Source organism: Amblyomma maculatum, chromosome 6, assembly GCF_055883805.1.
Source record: "Amblyomma maculatum isolate TAMU_Amacu chromosome 6, ASM5588380v1, whole genome shotgun sequence".
NCBI classification, from domain to species: Eukaryota; Metazoa; Arthropoda; class Arachnida; order Ixodida; family Ixodidae; genus Amblyomma; species Amblyomma maculatum.
The window spans coordinates 7,302,852-7,324,377 of record NC_139349.1 but is presented as its reverse complement, the minus strand read 5'-3'; the positions used below and the strand labels follow the sequence as shown (position 1 = coordinate 7,324,377).

At 47.0% G+C, this 21,526-nt stretch overlaps 1 long non-coding RNA gene across 1 annotated transcript; it reads left to right on the top strand.

Annotated features, from left to right (window-relative positions):
- The first annotated feature begins 13,103 nt into the window (after nt 1–13,103).
- On the top strand, nt 13,104–20,988 carry LOC146185003 (uncharacterized). Its single transcript, XR_014707959.1, has 3 exons — nt 13,104–13,185; nt 15,330–15,537; nt 20,487–20,988. It is a non-coding gene; the product is annotated as an uncharacterized LOC146185003 (long non-coding RNA).
- Nucleotides 20,989–21,526: the final 538 nt, after the last annotated feature.

Genomic DNA, 21,526 nt, shown 5'->3' with positions numbered 1-21,526 from the left:
TCAAAGTGCCAGTAAACCTGCTTGTACATATTTTACCAACTTCGAAGATTCAGTCCTTCTTCAACCCCGAGTCTCTGCACGCTACCAAGTGAAGGCCGGGTCGACGTAGCCCCAGCGTCACGACAACTGGTGGCAGCGGTGGGATCTGAATCTACAAGCCACAACATCTGATGACTGGAGGTGGGATCTGGATCTACAAGCTACAACATCTGGTGATTCGAGGTGGATCAGAATCTACAAGCCACAACATCTGGTGATCGGAGGTGGCATCTCAAGCAACAAGCAGGAGCAACAATCGGCCAACAAGAGAGCAGCTCGGAACATCGATCGCATGTGTGGGTGAGTGCTTGGCTTTTCTTCTGATGTGGACCAGGTTCTAGAACAGGGTTAGATTTTAGAACTGGTAAAAAGTGTTGAAACGCCTTTAGGTTTGGTAGTTTGCACTGTTGTTTTGGAAGTAGCCGACACTCGGAGCGATCATGGACCTACAAAAGCTGCAGAAACCGGAACTGTTGCAATTGTGTGAGGAATTGGGAATTGATACAAATGGTTTGGCACGAAAACCTTTGATTATAAAGGCAATCACAGATTTGGGAGCCGATGATGAGGAGCTCAGTGAAGCATGGAACCTCATCGCCCAAAAAAAAGGAGGAGCAGCTCAGACAGCAGAAAGAGCGGGAAAAAGAGGAAAAGAGGCGTGAGCGTGAACTTGAGAGGCAAAAAAGAGGAAAGGGAGCGCGAACGTCAGAGCGAAAAAGAGGAAAGGGAACGCGAACGTCAGAGGGAAAAAGAGGAAAGGGAGCGTGAACTTGAGAGGGAAAAAGAGAAAAGGGAGCACGAACGTGAGAAGCTTGAAAGAGAAGCAAAAAAGCTGGACCAAGAAATTGAGCTCCGGAAATTAGAACTAGAGTTGAGCAAGAGGTCGGGCGATTGTCCCCAGCTAGCGGTACCTCGTCTCAACAAGGAGGCAGATTTCAAGATGTCAAAGTACATGCAGCCATATGTGATATCAGGGGATATCGGTCTGTATCTGGCTAACTTTGAGCGAACCTGCGAAAAACTGTCCTTCCAGCGAGACACTTGGTCTCAGAGATTATTGACGGTTCTGCCCAGCGAGGCAGCGGAGGTTGTCGCGCGGCTAAGCAAGGAGGACGCGGACAACTACGAGAAGGTCAAAGCTTGCCTTCTGAGAAAGTATAGGCTTAGCGCCGAGGCGTTCAGACAACGTTTTCGGAACGCTACTAAGTCCAGGGACGAGAGTTACCCTGAATTCCTGTACAATTTAAGAGTAAATTTGGGCGAGTGGCTAAAGAGCACAGATTCCTACAGTGATAGGGACGCTGTAGTCGAGCGAATTCTTTTGGAGCAGTTTTATAACTGCCTCCCAGAAAAAGAAAGAAATTGGTTACAGGACCGAGGCGAAATTAGGTCGGCAACTGAAGCTGCCGAACTCATTGAGGAGTACGCTTCGCGCCGACAATTCAGCAACCCAGCAGTAGATAGGCTCCGCAATCCCAAGTTCAGTGTAAATAACCGTCAGAAAAGGCACTTTGCTAGATTTGCAAACGAAGAAAGGAAGGCTTCTTCAGGCAAACGCCCTAGAAAGGACGGCAGTGAGAAAAGTGGGGAAGTGACCAACGCGCAGAACACAAAGAATAAGTTTGAGGCTAGGAAGCCGCTCACATGCTTTAGGTGTAATGAGCAGGGTCACATTGCCGTCAACTGCCGGAAAGAAAAGTTTGCTTTCTCGTATGTCAGTGACTGCGATGAAAATATGCAGCTTTTGGAACCCTACCTGCATGACCTAGTAGTCAACGGGAAGCCTTGCAAGGTACTGCGCGATTCGGCCGCAACGATGGATGTTGTCCATCCGGCGTATGTGTCGCCTTCCGACTATACAGGACAGCGTGCATGGATCCGCCAGGTAGTGGAGGAACAGAGTGTGTGCTTGCCAATCGCGAACGTGGTCATCGAGGGCCCTTTCGGCAAGTTAACAACCGAGGCTGCCGTTTCAGGAAAGCTTCCTAAGTGCTATCCGTATTTGTTCTCCAACAAATCGGACATGCTACTGCGAAAGAGGGGCATCCTTTTCGGAGACAGAGTTGTGCAAGCCCTAACACGTTCAAAGGCGCGAGAACTAGCTACACTGCTCATTCCAGAAGAATCCACAGCGGAGGAAACGGCAGTTAAAACAGTGGTAGATGCGGAAGATAGCAGGTCGGAAAACTTTGAGAGCGAGGCATCTCAGATAAGTCAACTTGAAAGTGAGCTTGATGAGACGCGGAATGAGGACGTTCTTGAGAGTGACCTCTTGCCGCCAGTGTCTAGTAATCTCACGAGACTTTTAAGTGGAACCCGAGAGGACTTAGCTATGGAGCCAGCCGTGGTAAATCTAACGTTAAACCTTCCCGAGGAGATGGGGGACAACTTGATTTGCCTCAGCGGAAAAGGAAGCAACGCTCAGGAGCTTCTCAAAAAGACGGAGCAGAGAGGAGAACTAAAGAAATCCCAGCTGTCCGATCTGGGCGAGATAATAACAGAGTTTGAGGCCTGCTTCGTGGACAGGCCAGGCAGAACTGATTTGACTGAGCACGATATTGAGCTGACTTCAGACGTGCCAGTGCGATCAAGGTGCTACCGATTCTCTCCAAGGCAAAGAGAAATTCTGGATAGGGAAGTAACTCGCATGCTGGAATTGGGAGTAATAAAACCCTCGGAAAGCGATTATGCTTCGCCTATGATCTTAGTAGAAGCTCCAGGTAAAGACCCTAGGCCTGTGGTAGACTACCGAAAGCTAAATTCTCTCACCAGGGATCAAGTGTATCCTATTCCGAATATTGAGGAGAGAGTAGAACAGGTCAGTAGAGCGGCATATGTGACTACGCTGGACCTTACTCGAGGATACTGGCAAGTACCGCTCACTGAACGCGCCAGCAGACACGCGGCTTTCGTCACTCCGACGGGCAGCTACCAGCCAACAATGATGAGTTTCGGGCTCAAAAATGCTCCATTTTGTTTTTCCCGACTCATGGATAGGGTTTTAAAGGGGTGTGAAACATTCGCGGTGCCTTATTTAGACGACATTGCGATTTTTTCCGACTCATGGGCGGACCATATGGTACATCTAAGAGCTGTACTGAGCCTTTTGCGTCAAGCTGGACTAACCGTAAAGGCCGAGAAATGTTGCCTGGCAAGGGCGACCGTGGACTACTTGGGTCACAATGTAGGTCAAGGTTTCAGGAAACCCAGCGAGATTAAGATTTCTGCGGTAGCAGACTACCCGCGGCCGAGCACGAAGACGGAAATTCGGGCATTCTTGGGTCTGACGGGATACTACAATCACTACATCCCTAACTATTCAGCTTTGGCTAGCCCTCTGACCGACGCTCTCCGCAAGACAGAACCGACAAATGTAGTCTGGGACGAACAAAAGGAAGCCTCCTTCGTAAACCTGAAGGCTGTGCTGATTAGTCGTCCGGTATTGCGAGCTCCAGACTATGCCCGAGAATTCACGGTCCAGTGTGATGCCAGTGATCGAGGGTTAGGTGCTGTTCTCTGCCAGAGAGATGACGACGGTAATGAGCACCCTGTGCTCTACCTGAGCAGAAAACTGAGTTCTAGAGAGAGAGCTTATTGCGCGTCAGAGAAAGAGTGCGCTTGCATTGTATGGGCCATTCAGAAATTGCAGTGCTATCTTGGAGGGGCCAAATTCACCGTAGAGACGGACCATTGTCCCCTGGCTTGGCTGCAAACTGCGACATCGAAGAACAGTCGCCTTCTTAGGTGGAGCTTGATTTTACAGCAGTACAATTTTGAAATAAGATACAAAAAGGGGAAGTTAAATGGGAATGCGGACGCGCTTAGCCGCTGTTTCTAAGCAGTCCGAGGTGTTCCTCACCATGTATCCAAATTGATAATCAGGTTTTATGTTTTTTTTTTTCGTGCGCTTGTATATGTGTGGCTATGTAAAGCAGCACGTTTGGTTTTCTAGGCATACGTGGGTCCTGAACGTCTTGAGTGTGGGCTTTTCTCGAACAACAATGGCAGTTTTCTTTTAACCTGGTCTCTTCAGACGGGAGCCGAGTGCTTGTTTAGACATGTGGTTGAGTTTCAGACAGCTCGAGCAATTTGGCCTACAACAATCAAGACAACGCGACAAGCAACAGCGAGCTTCAAGCGTTCACGTGCAGGCCATTAAGTCGTCTCTTCATGCAGCAGCTGCGACTGCTGCCCTCCGAGACTCTTCTGGCGGGGGAGGAGGCTGTTACGACCGTGCATCCGCATTTGCGCGCTCTATTGTTCGCCTGTGGGCATGAATAAGTGCTGTGGATATGTGGTGATGGTCCAATGGCTCTAAGTGAGCCTGTTTCCAGGAATCCTGTTTTGTAAGCCTGTTTTGCTTTGTGGACACCCTGCAAATGCCAAATTGACCCTGTCAAGAGAACGTCTGGAAAAACACAAAGAAACGTCCCCCTGCGGGAAATGCAGGAAGTGCTTTCTTTCTTTTGTTCACCCTTCCAGTCGAGAAGCCCTATCGTCCAGTGATGAATGCCTACTGTCCAAAAGAAGACGACAGAGTGACATGTCCGCTGACGTGCAGGACAAGAAAGGAGCATGACGCATACGGCCATTAAATGATTTCCCGGGAATGCAGGAAAGATTTGCAATTGTCGAAAACGGACAATGCTGGGAGCGTATGCGGCGCCCACATGCACTTGGGTTTCTGAGAAGTAAATCCACTTGCCGGAACCAGCTGCCTATCGATTCTTGGCTGAAGAATAGAAATGTACCTCCTCGCCGTTCCCAAGCTTTTCCCGCCAACAAGTGACCAGGCTCAACGAAACAATGCCGGGCCAGTCAGTGCTTCAGACCATCAGTGCAGTGATGTGTTCGATTGGATGCCCGATATCTGAGGGGCGTGCCCTGGATTTGGTTGGTCAGCATCTTCAGAGAGGGGCTGGACATAGGGGGTTTTAAGGACGCTGCAGAGCACGAAATGTCGCTCTGGGCCCTGGGTAAACGGCTCATCCAGTCGCTTCTTGCTATGAACTCTTAACGCTTGTCATTTTGCTGATGTACCCTTCTTTTTCATGTAAATATTCTTGTAAATACGTTTTCTCAAAGTGCCAGTAAACCTGCTTGTACATATTTTACCAACTTCGAAGATTCAGTCCTTCTTCAACCCCGAGTCTCTGCACGCTACCAAGTGAAGGCCGGGTCGACGTAGCCCCAGCGTCACGACATCGCCTCTCTGGTAAACCTCGATAACACAGTACATGCCCATCCTTCAGTACAGTATATGCCTCATTCGGCCTCCTAACCTCACTAAGCCCTATGACATCCCATTTCATGCCCTCTAGTTCCTCTAACAGCACTGCTAAACTAGCTTCACTAGCTAGGGTTCTAGCATTCAACGTTGCCAGGGTCAGTTTCCAATGGCGGCCTGTCCAGCGGAGCCAGGCTTTCTTAGCACCCCCTGCTGCGTCACAGGTCTGACCGCCGCCGTGGTCAGTTGTTCCGCAGCCGCTAGTGACTGAGGGCCGGGGTTTTATGGAACTTATCATAGGAGGTTGTGGCCAATTACTGTACCAGGGTGGCCAACTCCTGTTCTGGTGAGGGAGTGCGTTGCCGGAGGTGTTCACCGGCATCAGGTCGCACCCCAAACCTGTTTATGCAATTCCATCGACACGCGGCTTTTTTTTTTTTTTTCATCCGGTGGAGATTTGCGCGGCACCGGGGTTTGAGCCCCGGTCCTCTTGCATGCGAGGCGGATGTTCTACCGCTACGCCACCGCTGCACCAGTTGGGTGACACTTATCCAGGAATACAACCATTCGCAACATACAACAACAAAAACATGAGCTATTTGTGATGTCAAAACGAAGCTTCTTTACTTATAACTCTAGGCTACTCGAAACACCTCCCAAATAGCGATTTAAAAGTGTAACCTCTGCTGACGAGGAAACTACAATAACAGTACATCTCAGTCACATGCTGCCTCTGTTGTTGCGATGGCTAAAGCGACTGCGGCTTCTTCCGCTTGGTCCGAGTAGCGGACTTTGACCGAAGCGGCTGGTACGCATTTACTAGCTTTACTGAACTGCTCAATTACACAGATGGCAAAGGCAGCTTCAGCCATATTGCAGTCCGAGGCGCCAGTGTACACTACCCTTAATTAAGGTTCTCGATGTGGTGACAGAGAAGCGTCACTGTCTGCGCGGCCGTTTTCTTATACCCTAGTACAGCTGCGGCGTCTTCTACACAAACGCCGCCTTTGAAAGCCTGCAGCTTCTCGTTCAGTACGCCATCGTTGCATGGTTTTAGTCTCACTTGGATAAGCTTTAGCGCTAGGATATTTGTTGCGTTCGAATTCAAAAGTGCTCTTGCCTCATATATAAGAGCCGGGTCAGAAAAGTGCGTTGGACGACGCGTATCCTTTCGATGCGCTCCATAGTGTCTCAATGCAGCCCTCTTCTCTTTTTCCGGTGGGGTTCGATGGCGGAGCTCCTGGTATCTTCCTGGAGGGTCTCCATATTGTTACGAAGCGGCAAGCCGATGAAGACAGGAGACAGAACATGACCGATGACGATGGTAGATGACGTTTAATGAATGTTCGCGTCGGGCCTAGCGCGAGCGCTCCTGCCAGCGCCACTGCCCGCTTCTTCTTCCTTGCCGTCCGTAACATGACCCGGGGCCACCGAGCTATCGTCCCGATCGTGGACGAGGAAGTTTAGCGATGTTAATGATTTTATGGCGTGATGATGGTCGTGTCTGGATGCTTGAAGAGGAAGAAGGAAGAATAGAACGGCTTGCCGGTACGATGTCTGATGCGTGGGTGATCCGCCTCCCTTGGAGCTGTCAACCATCCGTCACCAGAGTCCATGGGACCGATGGCTCGAGGTCACGTCGGGCAGCTTGGGCGGGGGTTGCGTGTTCGTGTCCATCGGTTCCTTCGGGTCTTTCGGGTCCTTCATCTCGGTTCTGATTGGTCTGTTCTCCTTGTCTTCAGGTCCGGGCTGGGGGCTGGGCGGTGGTAGTTGTTCAGGTCTGGGCTTGAAGGGCTGGGGCGAAGCTGCTCGGCGATGTCCCTGGGCCCTCGGTGATGGTCTCGGCTTGAAGATGGCCTCGATGCTCCAAGGCGAGGATGGGGATGTCGTACGCCGCACCTCCAACCAAATGTTACGAAGCGGCAAGCCGATGAAGACAGGAGACAGAACATGACCGATGACGATGGTAGATGACGTTTAATGAATGTTCGCGGCGGGCCTAGCGCGAGCGCTCCTGCCCGCGCCACTGCCCGCTTCTTCTTCCTTGTCGTCCGTAACAATATTACTTGTTGTCTGGTCAGTGTTTTATGGGGTGGTGGGAGTGTTGTTCTCATTGTTTTGTAGTGTGCAGCGAGTTCGTGGTATGATATACGGCTGGCTCACCGAAGGGTTATGGTTCCTGATTTTGCGCCACCGCTCGGCCGGCTAATTCTCGAGCATATTGGTGGGCAGCCTCATTTCCCGAATTCCCCGCATGAGCTGGCGCCCATATATATGGACGCCAGCTCATGCGGGGAATTCGGGAAATTAATTCGATATCTCTCTCGAGAGGATATTCTCTCATTTCACTGAGTATTTGTGAGGCGGGTTTGGAGACTCTACCTCTAGCAAAATTACTGATTGCCAGTTCGGAGTCGCTTACTATAGTGTTGCATTAGTAAAAGCGACGGCCGCGGCGATGGCGGTCTCCTCCGCCACTAGGTGTCTGGATGTGGAAACAGTCTCCGCCATAACGAGTCTCGCTGGGTTAGTGTTGGGCTGTGTGACTCCACATATCGAATATTTGTTAGGAATATGGAGACAGCTATAGACGGAGACCCTCCCCAATCCAAACTACATATAAAAATTCATAAATAAGGATATGAATCCCTTCTGCCGGTTTTGCGGGGAGAAATACAACTTCGAGCATATGATTTGGGCTTGCAAAGCCCATAAGCCTCCCTCAGAACTCTTGCCTAATCCCTCTAAAGAAGCTTGGGACAAGCTAAGGTCCAGCGATGACCCTGACATTCAGTTCAAGGCCGTCGAATGGTCCGGCGTTGCCAAAAGTCTCCACGGCCTGCCGCACGCTAGCTGACTTCCCCTATTCCTCCCACTTATTGTGAATAAAGTTTTATCAGCTCAGCTGTCTTCTCTTGTGTTTGTTGCGCCACATTTCTGAATACGGGGGCACGACACCGCATCTAGTATGGTGCACTTACCTCATCTGTTATTCCAGGTTACCCTTATACTCAACGTGGCTGTTGCAGCGCCTGTCACGGTCTCCCCGAGAGCCTGTGCCTTGCCGGCGACAAGCCAACCCGAGTATTGGACGCAAGGGACAAGTTTGACCGTCGATCACTACCTGCTCTGGCAACTACGTGTACGCACAGTCCAAGGAGGTTATATAATTGGCACAGCCACTATCAGCGACGACGAAGGGGGATATAAGCAGCAGCCAGACACCGCCCCTGCGGGGCACGACACCGCATCTAGTATGGTGCACTTACCTCATCTGTTATTCCAGGTTACCCTTATACTCAACGTGGCTGTTGCAGCGCCTGTCACGGTCTCCCCGAGAGCCTGTGCCTTGCCGGCGACAAGCCAACCCGAGTATTGGACGCAAGGGACAAGTTTGGCCGTCGATCACTACCTGCTCTGGCAACTACGTGTACGCACAGCCACTATCAGCGACGACGAAGGGGGATATAAGCAGCAGCCAGACACCGCCCCTGCGGTGCACGACACCGCATCTAGTATGGTGCACTTCATAGACACGTGGAGCAGGCCACCGATTATTTGCGAGGTTTCTGGGCGTACCATAACAGTATCGATATGAAGCCCTTTAAAGTTACAGTTGTCCTTCAGGACATCCGAGGTCCAAAGAAGGTCCGGTCTCCCTGTGTTTGGCCTGCTATCACAGCGGGGACCTTAAACGCAGTTGGCATAGTGTTCGGTGACTGCTGTGTGCGTGTCACCACACGAATGCCCCCTTGCCAGGGTACGGCCGTCATCCCGAATCAAAATCCTCCTCCCCCCGGACATCCGGGAGGAGGGGGAGGTACCGGGGATGATGTATGAATGATGACGGGCAGATAGGTTCCCAGGCAGCACCACAGCCCGGGCCAATATTGTCAGTGAGTTGGCAGAGATCAGTCCTATGTAGGCCCAGCGCTGCCATCTTATGGCTGGTATTGGTTGTGCCATTCTATAACACGTCCAACACTGGCCCTGAGGATTCCATTGGTAACCAATATTGTTCGTACCTATTTATAATGATAACAACATTGGCCCGTCATATCCGATGCCCTCACAATATTGGTGGTACCATTATACAAGGACGGCAACGATGGGCCTGGATGTCCGGCGTATCACCGGTGTTGGCGCTGCCATGAGATAAGGATGGCTATAACGGACAGCATTAGCCGGCAGTCCACTGATGTTGGCCAATATTCGACATATGCTGGACAATAATGTCAGCTCTGTTACAATGGCCCGCCAATGTCAGATATACACTGGCATACCTTACATATCAACGGTATTGGCATTGCCCTTTCATAAGGATGGCTATATCGAACAGCGTTAGCCATTACTCCACTGACGTTGGGCATTATATGGCATATGCTGGACAATACTGTTAGTTCTGTTACCATGTCCCGCCAGATGCATTGGCATACACTTTAGTCAACATTGTCTTGTCTATTTCACCTACTGGTCAATATTAGATGCAAATTAGCATTTGGCTGGAAATATTCCGTGGGAAACCGCATTAGCCTGCTTTTGCGGTTGGCAGGCTCATTTAATACTTGGCGTCGTTAACTGTGCTGTTATAATCGATGTTTTCAAGTTACCTTTGCAATTTTTAATGCTTCGGAAATCTTGTGTTTAAATAGTTATAGTTCCGCGGTGCTGGTTTCCGTCGTGTTTGCTTTAATTCCACCTAGCTGTTGTTGACTTTGCTTGGGATTACACCATGTTCTTTTACACTAGATCTTCATTGACTTAAGCTGGCACTGTAATCAATCCACATGTATACTGTGACGAATTTGGATGAGACCGACGATCGGTCAACGGCATCAAATAAGTTCACCACCGTTTGCTGGTCCGGGCGGCGGCGGCGATAAATAGCTCCACGCCGACCGAGAGATCAGAAAGAATCAAAACGACATGTCATATATCGTGCATAGGCAATGGTTGCTATTTTTTGTATTCTATTCGGCAATGGTCTAGGTTCTTCCATGGCTGCTCCCGTGGCGATTCCTGCTGCTCTGGGTGAAGAGAATTCCAAAAGTTTTAGCAAATTTCTTTGCCCCCGAGTGTATCAGTTTTAACAACAGTGGCTTCAAACAGACGATTACCGCAGGACACGCATGCAGTGCGATGCAATTAATGAGCGATAAGCGTCGGCCTATTAAGGCTCGTACGTGACTCAGATCGAGTATGGCGAGCGCGCTTTCATCGAAATACACTTTAAAAATACACTTGGCCGTTCAAGCTATACGAATACGAAGCATCGCAGCACATACTTTCGCTTAAACGATTCAACAATGGTGATCTAAATTAAAGCTGGGTTATTGAGCGGTAAATTAAACGTCGGTCCGCACATGCATGAACGTTCCCACATATGGCAAATCGTATCGACGCTTCCTGCTTCGTTGTCGCTCTAAGAAGTGAAGTATTAGAAAAAAATGGAGAGAAAACACTGCACGTACAATCTCAGTATGAATAATATTAAGGTTATGCTGAAACAAATAACTGGGTTACAGTTTCACTTTTCTTCATCGCACTCGTTCGCACATTTGTTTTTTCTCAAGCGTCCGCTGTTGTTGACGACACACCGCGCACTCCTGTTCCAGTCCACTGAGGGCACTCACTCGCGCCGAAATATGGACGCTCTGTTCGCTGCTTGCTAGGGTGCATTGAAAACATCACAAACAAAGGAAGAAAAACATTGAGGCACGGCGCCAGCAACAGCGGCGCCGACTTGCCCGAGTGGATGCGCTCTGCAGGTGGGGTTGTCGGGTTACACGCTGCGCGATGCAATCCAAGACGCAGGCCCTGACGCTCCACGTGTGGTTCAAGGTGCACACGACCGCCGCCCGGGCGGGAATTTACGACGCAGTGCGTCAGCCGCTATACTTTAAGGCTCTATTTCTTTCATATACCTATTTGACATACGTGCAGCTAGCGTAACTGACGTCTTAGGGTTTGCAAGAGTAGACCATTCCATACGTGTAAAATCAAAAATACGACTACAATGACCATGGCGCATTAATCACTGATGGAATATCGCACACATACGGTACTGGTAAATGCTCTATGATTATCTTGAAACACTCATTCGGCAAACGATTACGCCAGCTATTTGCTAAACAAGCCGCGAATATTCAAATCACTGCAGTGGCAAAAATGATCGCAGAGCCAGCTATAGAGTCGCCCGCGGCACGGCGGCGGGCCGGCTTCCGCATTGCACAAGAACTTGAAACGCGAAATATATCCGCGGGGGGCTTTGTCACACTGAATTTCATAGGAACACAAAATAGCTTCGTGTAGCGGCCAGTATACAAGAGCGGCAGCTAAGCAGAACAGCTTTGATTCGACGCCATGCCAAGTGCATGGATAGCATAATTTTAGAATTTCTCGTTTGTTTGTTCTTTTTTTCGCACAAGTGCGAAAAAAAGAAGTCTGTAACGTTTCTCCGCTTTTATTCACACCCCCAATTTCGCGATTCCGTCGTCGTTCACTGCAGTACAATGCTTGCGCTACATATGGCAACAAGGAATAACTGTAGAGTTCAAAAACTAAATAAAGCAGTCGTTGTTTTACAATTAAGCTTAATTCGGTATCAAAGCTTATTTATTCTCTAACTACCTCTGTGGTGGAACAGTTACAGGCGTGCGCGGGGAAGGTAGTTTTTTTTTTTTTTACAAATATTGTGTATGGAGAGAAGATACCCACATGTAAACTGACTTGTTAGCATTTGAACGAAAAAAAAAAAATGTGAAAGAAAAGACTGGAAACACAAATAAAATACGAAAAGGTACAATGGGTATATTAACAACTGGATTACAATGACACATCTTTGTTTCGCACACGCTCGTTCGCACAGTTTTCCAACGCCTGCTCTCCGTGCTGACGCACCGCTCAATCCCGTCCTCGCGCACTTCGCACTCCTGTCGTTCCCCGATCGCTCTCTCTCACCGCATGCGATGCGAGCAAGGTCCGAGGTTGCATACGCGCGTCGAAATCCACGCAGGTGCGCCAAAGCGGTGGACGGGTCGACGCACCACTCAGGGTCCAAGGGGCGGACGGCCGCCGCCCAGGGGAAGGAATTGCGCAGTAATAAAAAGACAAACGCTAACAGACTGGAGACTTCTTTCAAACATTTCCGGGCTCTCACAACAGGTTGCATAGAGAAATGTGTTTTAACCGCATTTTCTTGGCCAATAAAATATACGCAAGAAACTAAACTGAGAAAGAAACAAGCACCTAATGAATCGGGCCAACAAACGACTAATCTAGCAGATAGAATGATGCTGACGGTGCGGATATATGAGAAAAAATGTAAGCATCGTATGCAACTACCTTATAAAGAGGTGGCAAGTCGTGGTACTGAGATGCTTAGCTCAATAATTTTCAACAAACTTGCTTCAAATCCTCATTTCAGGGTGATTGAAATATTCCACTTGATTGAGCACTATTGTATGAAAGCATTTTCGTTGGTATGCTAAAAGTGAGCAAACTATTCGTAGTAGAACACAGCATTCACAAAATACAACTTGAACAGGTTTGGGTGTTGTAAACAAAACAGCTAGGCGCTTCTCCAGGACGACGACGCGCTTCGCTGCTGGCACAGAGCCCTACATAGATGAGCAGCAACAGCAGCGCATCGTTCAAGGCTGATTCAAGTCTTGTCATCTAGGAAACGCTTGCTAAACGGAGGGTACAAAACCGAGACCATCGATCTGCTGAAAAAGCGATTACTAAAATGCTCGAAGGATGACGCGACAATCGCTTAGCCGGCATGACGGCGGCAGTTGTATTTTGTTTCAAAGAGGGCGCTCCGTTCTTTCGTCCATCCAACGGCCGCTCGTTCGCTCGCCTCGACGTTCGGTGGCACCGCGCACGGAAAATGCTTCTTTCTTCAAGAAATATTCCATGTAAGTTCTCAAATTTTTTCATTCAGGTTGTATAAAGCGTTTGTGTATATTGGAGCAAAATATTAGCCTCTTAGATTGAGCATTTTTTTAAATTACAAGCGTTGTCTTACATTTCATTGTTGCTGCAGGCTGCGTAAGCCATGTGCTAGGGACATTTGCCTTCTTTTATCATATTTGTTACGTTGTTAACTTTTCAAAAGTGGTTCTCAAGTATGCGCGACTTGATTCCGATCATTTTGCAGCTTATTTCAAGTTAAACCGTTGCTGTTTTGCAGAGTACTGATTTCCTAAAGTAAACAACTGCGTCGCATCGTAGCCCTAAAAGCCAACTTCGGATATTCACGGCGTTACAGTGGCTGGAACGGCGTATAGCCGTCACTTGGCTCGGTCGCTCGGGTTCCCTCGGGTGACCTCGGGCGGAGTCGGTGGAGTCCGGGCAAAAGCATATATTTTCGTGTCTGGTGCGATAAAACGCTAACCGCATGAGTCGCGCGGCAGCACTATGCGCAGTGAGCTGAGGACCGCTAAAGCATTGCCGCTCGGCGCTGTCGCCCAGGTTCTGGGTTTTTAGAAATCGCTCATGATGCTGGAACCAGCTCGCGAGGCAGCCAATCGCAAGAGGCTTTGGGGTACTCACCTTCGTTGTTTTTGTTTGTTTGTTTTTTTTGCATGCAAAGTTTTTTTCCCTTGTCCGGTATGAGCGAAAATCCTGCAGACGCTCATTTCGTCTGATCCGTGCATATATGAGCGCATCGAGACGGTTTAGTAAAAGCTTGGTAGGGTAGTATTGCAAAACAAAAAAGGCTAGTGTGGCTAGATATTGCTCATTTTCGAAAGTTGCAGAAAAACGCCACTGCTTTCAATCATGTCTGCATCGCAGTATAGTAGCACGCCGCTGCGCTGGAACCATTTTTTTTTTGGGGGGGGGGGGGGGGGGGGGGCGGGGGGGGGGCGGGGGGGGGGGGGAAGGGGGGAGGGGGGCTCGATGCTTTTCAAGAAATTTCATCAGTGTTGCTGTTTAGTGCAAGAAACTGGATATAGCGTAATTATACTCATTTACTAAACGAAGAGGCGGCTCTAACAAAGCAAGGCTGAAAACGCGTCTCTGTCGCTGAGGTCCTTCACTCTGTGCGATGTGCACTAGCGGCAGCGACAGGCGTTATCGTCGTCTTCGCGCGATGCATCGCCAGGGATTGTGGCCTATTTTTTTCTTTCTGTATCGTTGCTTCAGCTGCAATAGATCAGTTGCAAAACCTACACGTCAGCTTCCCGGTGCGGCAGACATTCCTGCACAATGGTGGCATAGACTTTGGGGTAATAGTTGGGTACAGTGCTAGCACATCGCCTGACGGGAAGGGTAATTCCCGCACCTCTTGCCCATTCGTCACTGTATCATTCGCGTGCCCATTGTCGCCCCGCTATTACCCTCTCCGGTTAGTGTCCCTTTTCTAAATTTTCTTTCTTCACCCCTAGGGTGACAGTGCTCCCCCCTTTATTCCAGTGTTAAGAATGCCTGAAAACCTTTCTCTGACAATGGCCTGTGCGTGGGGAACTGCATCCCAAGCAGCGTGGACTGTGGTAGATGCATGTACTGCACCTAACTATTATCCCTGAATCAGGTTCTGTCGCCACTGTGCATGAATTCCTGCCTCATAGGGAAGCCGACTTGTAGGTTTTGCAACTGGTCTGTTATAGCATGTCCAGCAGGGCGGGAGCCTTCAGTGTGAGCGCTGGGTGGGCTCAGACAATTTCAGTTCCAGGCCGGGTTCGGGTTTGTAGCATGAGGCCCGGGTCGGGCTGAAAATTTATGCCCGTGCACACCTCTAGTCGCGTCTGTTGTGTAGCACACGTTTGGCGCCCGTGCATGATTTTAATTTTGTTCTCCGCACCATGACACTTTGCTCCAGCATCAAGACTGCATGAAACATCAGTATGCATTTTCCGAGCGTTATGCTAACTGATCGCCCCACCGCCCTGGCACAGCTATGTTATACCATGTGTAACATAGAGTTGCAATTAGTACTTTTTTTTGAGACAGCTTTCAATTGAAATTATAGATTACCTAAACAGAGAAGAGCCGTGGTATGCTGTTTTCATGATTTAGAGGCATCGATTTAATGGAGATTTTCTTTCCTTGCATTTAGGGCTCTTTGCTCTATAACGCCCGCAGTCCAGCTGCTCCACTTGTATCATCGCACTGCTTTTGCACAAGCAATCATCTGCCATCAAAGGAGTGCTGCGTGAATGTGAGGCAGACAACATCATCATCATTTTGGTGCTGCATAACCTGTCAGCAACTGTGGGAGCCTTGCCATGAAACATGCTGTGTGTAAGGAAGCATTGCCTCAGTAGGTATGACATTTCCTTTGTTTTGCTTTATATAAAGGCTTTAAAAAAGACTCTGCTGGCTTTTCGCTATATGATTGCATGCTATATGAATTTTTCTAGCTTTTCAGCTCAAGACTTACTTGTTCAGAAGTCTTGCCCACAGTATGCAGAAAATAATATCCTTCATGTCCCTGGCAGTGCTTTAATAGCTGGTGCTATATTTCGTTGCTTTATTTCAACAGTATGTGACTATTTCAAGTTGAGGCATGATTGAGTGAACCTGTGGTGTAATAGCACAATAACAGACATAGCTTGTTGAACTGACGAAGTAGTTGTCATTTGCGTAACACGGGAGAGCAGGTGCTTTAAGTGATGGAATATTTAGCATACTTGATTATGCTTGCATTACAAGAATTCACAGGAAGCCTGTATTGAGGTTTCAGAGAAGAAAGCCATTAAGTATTGCTCAGGTTATTTGCCTTCCACTCTCCCTTCATTACTGCTGCCTGCACTGTATGTATTTGTTCATACAGACATGCAGTTACTGACTGCTTGTACATTTCTGGTTGCCTACACTGGCTTCAGTCATGTAGATGTAATATTACTTTGATCTAAACCAGGCTATTTACTTTGCTCAAAGTGACAATTATAATTAATTCTCTCCCCAAGCCTTTGAGATTTGCCATTAGCTCCCAACTCGCTTTATTCGCAGCTGCAATGAATTTATTCTGTAACCCTAGAGCAAGACATTTGCAGAAAGGAGATCATCATGCAATACTCGTGCAAATTTTGTAAATTTTAGAGGACATTCTGTTTGTTTTTGCATATGCTTCGGTGTTCGGAAAACAGAGCAGACTAGCTTACAGTGCAGGAGGGGTGGGCTGCAAGACAAAAAGAAATTAGTAGTGCAGCTGCTCATTCAGGCGTGCATTCCTTGTGCATTTATTGCTCTTATATATGTGCACCTTTGCCTGCATGCTTGCCAGGGCTTTCCCCATAATGGGTGGCAGTGATCTTGCCGCCTACCTCTCAGGGGGACTGCCCTTTACCAACTACTTGCCCACAACCAACTCACCTCCTGGGCTTCAGATTTGTCATACTCAAGGACGATTTTCTGTGTTTGATGTTACCAGTGACGTCACTTAAGATACGCAGTGTGCATCATTGGTCCATTAGTTTCATTTCGGGGTGTTGTCACCCCTTATATTCCCTACTCATATTTCTTCTACATCCCCTTGCAGCTGCCAAACGAAATAAGACGTATAAAACTGCCAAACTCCCGCAGTCTCTAAATGCTAAGTCAACAACCAAAAAGCTTTTACATGTCTAAATAAAAGTAGAAATAATCCGCCGATTATTTTTTTGATTGTCATGTCTAGTCAGACGGTTTAGTGAACTGCCACATGACCAAGCAAACTGCAACTGTAAGTGCACTGAGGAGTCATGCGTTAGAGCAAGCATATGGATCTTGTGTTGCTTAGCTGCTTAACTCCAAATATCCTCCTTTGTCAGACAAGATATTTTTTTAGAAAACTGGATGGGGAGCCAGAAGAAAGCAGATTGGATTCTTAGCAGCATTGCTACTTGTTACACGTGTGTTCCACCCCTGTATACATGAACTCGGCAGTATTGGGTCGAGTACATCTGTCGAGTGAAAAATCAGTTCTGGGGTTCATGTATACACAGTCGGGTCGAGTAAAATAGGCGGCGGAGCGGGTTGCGTTAACTCGCTTGCAGGGGGTAGGTTAATTCGCTTGACCCGCTTATCTAAAGGCATGTAGACGCTGTCCAGTCAGGGAGTCTAGTTATGGGGAACTCTGGGCTATGAAAAAGCCTCTGGAGCGGCGACGAGCGTCACTCGAAATAATGCTTTTTAGCGCTCATCAACGATAAAAAATAATCGAAGCTCTCGATAGTAAAAGGCAATGGGATCAAATACGAGTAAGAACTTGCACAATTACTTCGAATCTCGATGCAACGCTCTGCTGCGATACTTACTCACTAGAAAGCGAGTTCATGTAGACATCAGCCGGGTCGAGAATGATGACCTTGCTTACTCAACGCTGATTCAACCCGGTGCTGTCGAGTCCATGTAAACAGGGCTATTGTACTTGTAATTTTAGGTGAACTCTCATTTCGTGTATTGCACATTAAATTTGAGTGATATTGGTGCTTTCTTGCGTATGTGCTGTTTTGTTCTGCAAACAGTACTATTTCTCCAGACACAATCTTATTTTTAATTTGAGTACAAAATATTGTCCATTTTTGAAAAAAAAAAAAACAATTTGTGAGTCTGTTAAGAAATTTTGATTTTGAAATATATTCACAAAATAGCAACATTTTATAGATACTGAAATGTAAAATGTGTGCGAAACAACTTTTCAGCTCAGGATTAAACTGGGTTTTCAAGGAACTTATTGTGATAGGGTGAAAGTAAAAAATCACTGTCATGCTAGATGTATCGTTTTTTTATGATCCCATAGTCACATCAAGCATTGTATTTTATGATGTGCTTAAGCAATGAAAATAATATTTGGCCTCAGATATTCAGGCAGATTACTATTCTCTGTACCAACAACTACTATGAATTGGTTTTAAGAAATCAGATGCCCGAGCACCACACCTGTTACCTGGACATAAAATCACCCATGTATGCCTAACTGAATATAATCTTGCACGTGGAAGGTTGCCGATGGTATGGCCATATGATTAGCTGTGATGAGGGAAAATGCATACCTGGTAGGCTGCTAGCTGATAAGGAAGTACAATATGATTGTACTCAGATCTAGCATAACATTTTCCTGCCTATGCAAAGTAAATTTCTAGTACTTGCTCAATTGCTCATTGCAGGCTGCCTGTAATAATTTTAGCTGAACAAGCATGCACTGTATGATTACTAGAACTTCTTGTTGGGCTTGTTCGTGCTTATTTATTATAAACTGAAGACGCCAAAACAGTGCACGCACACAAGAAAAAAACGGGACAGAGTTCCACTCACAACTGATTTATTGTGCAGAACAGAGTACATATATATCTCACTGCAGGCACATGCCCAAGGAACACATTCAGCTACATCACATTCAGCATCATGTAGTTTAACATAAGCTATGTTCAAGAAATGCTTTCTCAGAGAAAGAGGCTGTGGTATGAGGCATGGGCTTCTTGAACATATCTTAAACTACATGATGCTGAATGGGTTCTTTGCGCATATGCCGGCAGTGAGATATATATGTACTTTATTCTGCACAATAAATCAGTTGTGAATGGCGCTCTGTCCCGTTCTTTTTTTCTTGTTTGTGTGCATGTTGTTCTGGTATCTTTAATTTATGATGAGCACTGTATGAAAACTATTCCTTGGTACATTACAATTAAGGCAATTGTTTATAGTAGAATGCAGCAAGCAATAAAGCTGTGAAAACTAAAAAGCTGGAACTTGAAATGGTACGGTTATCTTGAGAATATTATATGCGTACACAGCCTTGAGAATATCTGCGATTTACACATCTCCCTCAGTTAGCCGATTGAAGATAGCTTGATTGGCTCTGTCAGGGCAATTATTTCTTTATTCTGGCCGCAGTAATGTATGCGTGCCTGCAACTGGTGTACTGCAGAAAAATATTCTTTAATGTGTTTTTTAATATCATCCAGTCTTGCATGCTTAGTAATCCATATTGTCTATTGCAGGAATGTTTAAGAATTTTTTAAAAATTGAAAGTTCTGGAGCCTGAACCGTCAGATTTTCAGGAACTGTAATTCTATATGAACACTAAACATCTACCTGAAGTTATCGGTTTGCCGGAAGCAGGTTTTTACTTCCAAATATCTTTCTTTTGTATCTGGAATGGATATTATTTTGCATATAGGTTTATCATCCCTACGTCATAAGATGCTGCATGCCTTTGCAGGCCCAGAAACATGTCGCAAAGTGCTCTAAAAGAAGAATGGGTGGCAATAGGCCTTCAATATATAGAGTAGAACCCCTTTATAGTACAGCCACTGAGGCCAGCGAAAATATTTACTATATCATGGTCTTTACTGTATCAGTGGTCTGTGATGACATGGTCCTGAAAGTGCTGTCTAGTAGTTAAATAGGCACTTACTGAACACGTCTTGTTGCTTAATGAAAAAAAAAAACCTAAATACCTTCCATCTCGCTTTTATCATCTCTTTGTGTAATTTTTTCATTATGAAATTTCTCTACATCTTGTGGAAGTACCTTTGAAGCATGAAGACGTGATTACGAATGCAACCAAGTTCGATTTCATGTAAAAACTAAAGCCTTGCATGAACATGGTGTCCCTTTTTGCTCTTTCTGTCTTTTAAAAGGCAATAAGTAATAAATTCGCATGGCACTCAAGTGCTGTAAGACCTTACTCGCTGCACCTCCACTTTCTGCCACCACTGCCTCATGATTTGTACTGCACATTGCAGTGTATGTTGACCCATTTCTTTCCCTTCCCTATTTCTTGCTGCACGTTTACTCCTTTACTTCCTGAATGGAACACGCTGCCTCCTTGCTATGTTTGTAGACAGCTTTACTTTTTTCTTCTTTGCGCTGCGCGCTTTCCCTCACGGCTCCAAGGCTTCTGTAAAGTAGGCTTCATCTGACTGCTGCTACGGCTAGTAGTAAAGCCACCTAAACGAACACTCGGGGTTATTGTTCTGTTTTCAAATACAAAAAGTCTTGGCTTCGCGACTCTAGGTAGTGCGCGGGAGTCGTCGCCAGGGTCAGAAGCACTTTAACCGATTTTTACCAAAAACATCTTTACTATAAAGGGGGAAAATGTACAGTTGCCTATGGAAGATGAACTGGGACTTCAGTTTCACTTTACTATATCAGAGGTTTTACTATAGCGGGGTTCTGTATTTTGTACTCGATTGTATAGAGCACCCAGACTTCAAATATGTGTTTGGATAAGTGTTGAGAAGGTGAGTTTAGATCTTATTGTGATATATGCTTGTCTTCTGTGCAGATGTCATTTGTAAGACCCATGAACCAATCTCCTCAACAAACTGTTCCTGAACGGTTGTTTCCTGCGGGGTGCCCAGCTTACTACCTGGGCCATGTGCTTCCCCCACTCCCTCAACCTCATCACTTGATCCATTGACCCTTCACTGCCAACTATTATGCTCAACACAGTCCACTGCCATTTTCCATCCATGGTGGACACTGCCCTGAAATGCACCCATGCTCAGCCTCCTATTCCTGCAACACCTCTCGCACTACAAGGCTATAGTGCATCAACCCTGCTCAACATGTCCAGCCCCTTCCATCATGACCAATGCACACTGCACCCAATCACCTCTACCTGCACTACCTGGTCATGTGCTGCTTAGTGCCCTGTTTCCAATTACACCTACTAGCCTCTCCCATATTAACCCTGTATCCAATGCCTCCTGCACTGCATTTTGGCCCTCTGATGTCCTTGTGGCATTTACATGTATATGAGCTCTCAATAAAATGTTTTCGGAAAATATTTTGCTTGCCTCATTTAATTGCATGGTTTTTATGGCTCCTTAGGGAGATGATATGCAAGGTGGTATTGGGAAATGACTGCATAAGAAAACCACAATTATCAGAGTGACAGTTAAGCAAATGGCAGCAGTAAGGGCAAGGGTGAAATAACTGCATGGCTAAAGGTGGCTTAACAGTGGCTTAACAGTGGCAGGCCACGTGTGCCGATGAATACTTGTTGCATGCCAATAAATACCAATATATGATACAAACGGCACGGCCGGTATATTGCCAATGTGAGATGGGCCAATGAATACTAGTGGCATGCCAATACGTGACACTAAGGGCACGGCCAGCTGATAGCCTATGTTGGCAGTGCCAAGACAGGTGCAATGTTGGCATATAAGCCGGACCAATATATAAAAATGTAGTAATTTCTCAAAAAGCCAGTGTTACGCCAATGTTGGTACCAATTTTTGTCGACGTTGGGCCGGGATTGGTGCGATGTTGGTGTGCTGCCTGGGTTATGTGAGACCTTGAGGTGCGGCGCCTTCTGGA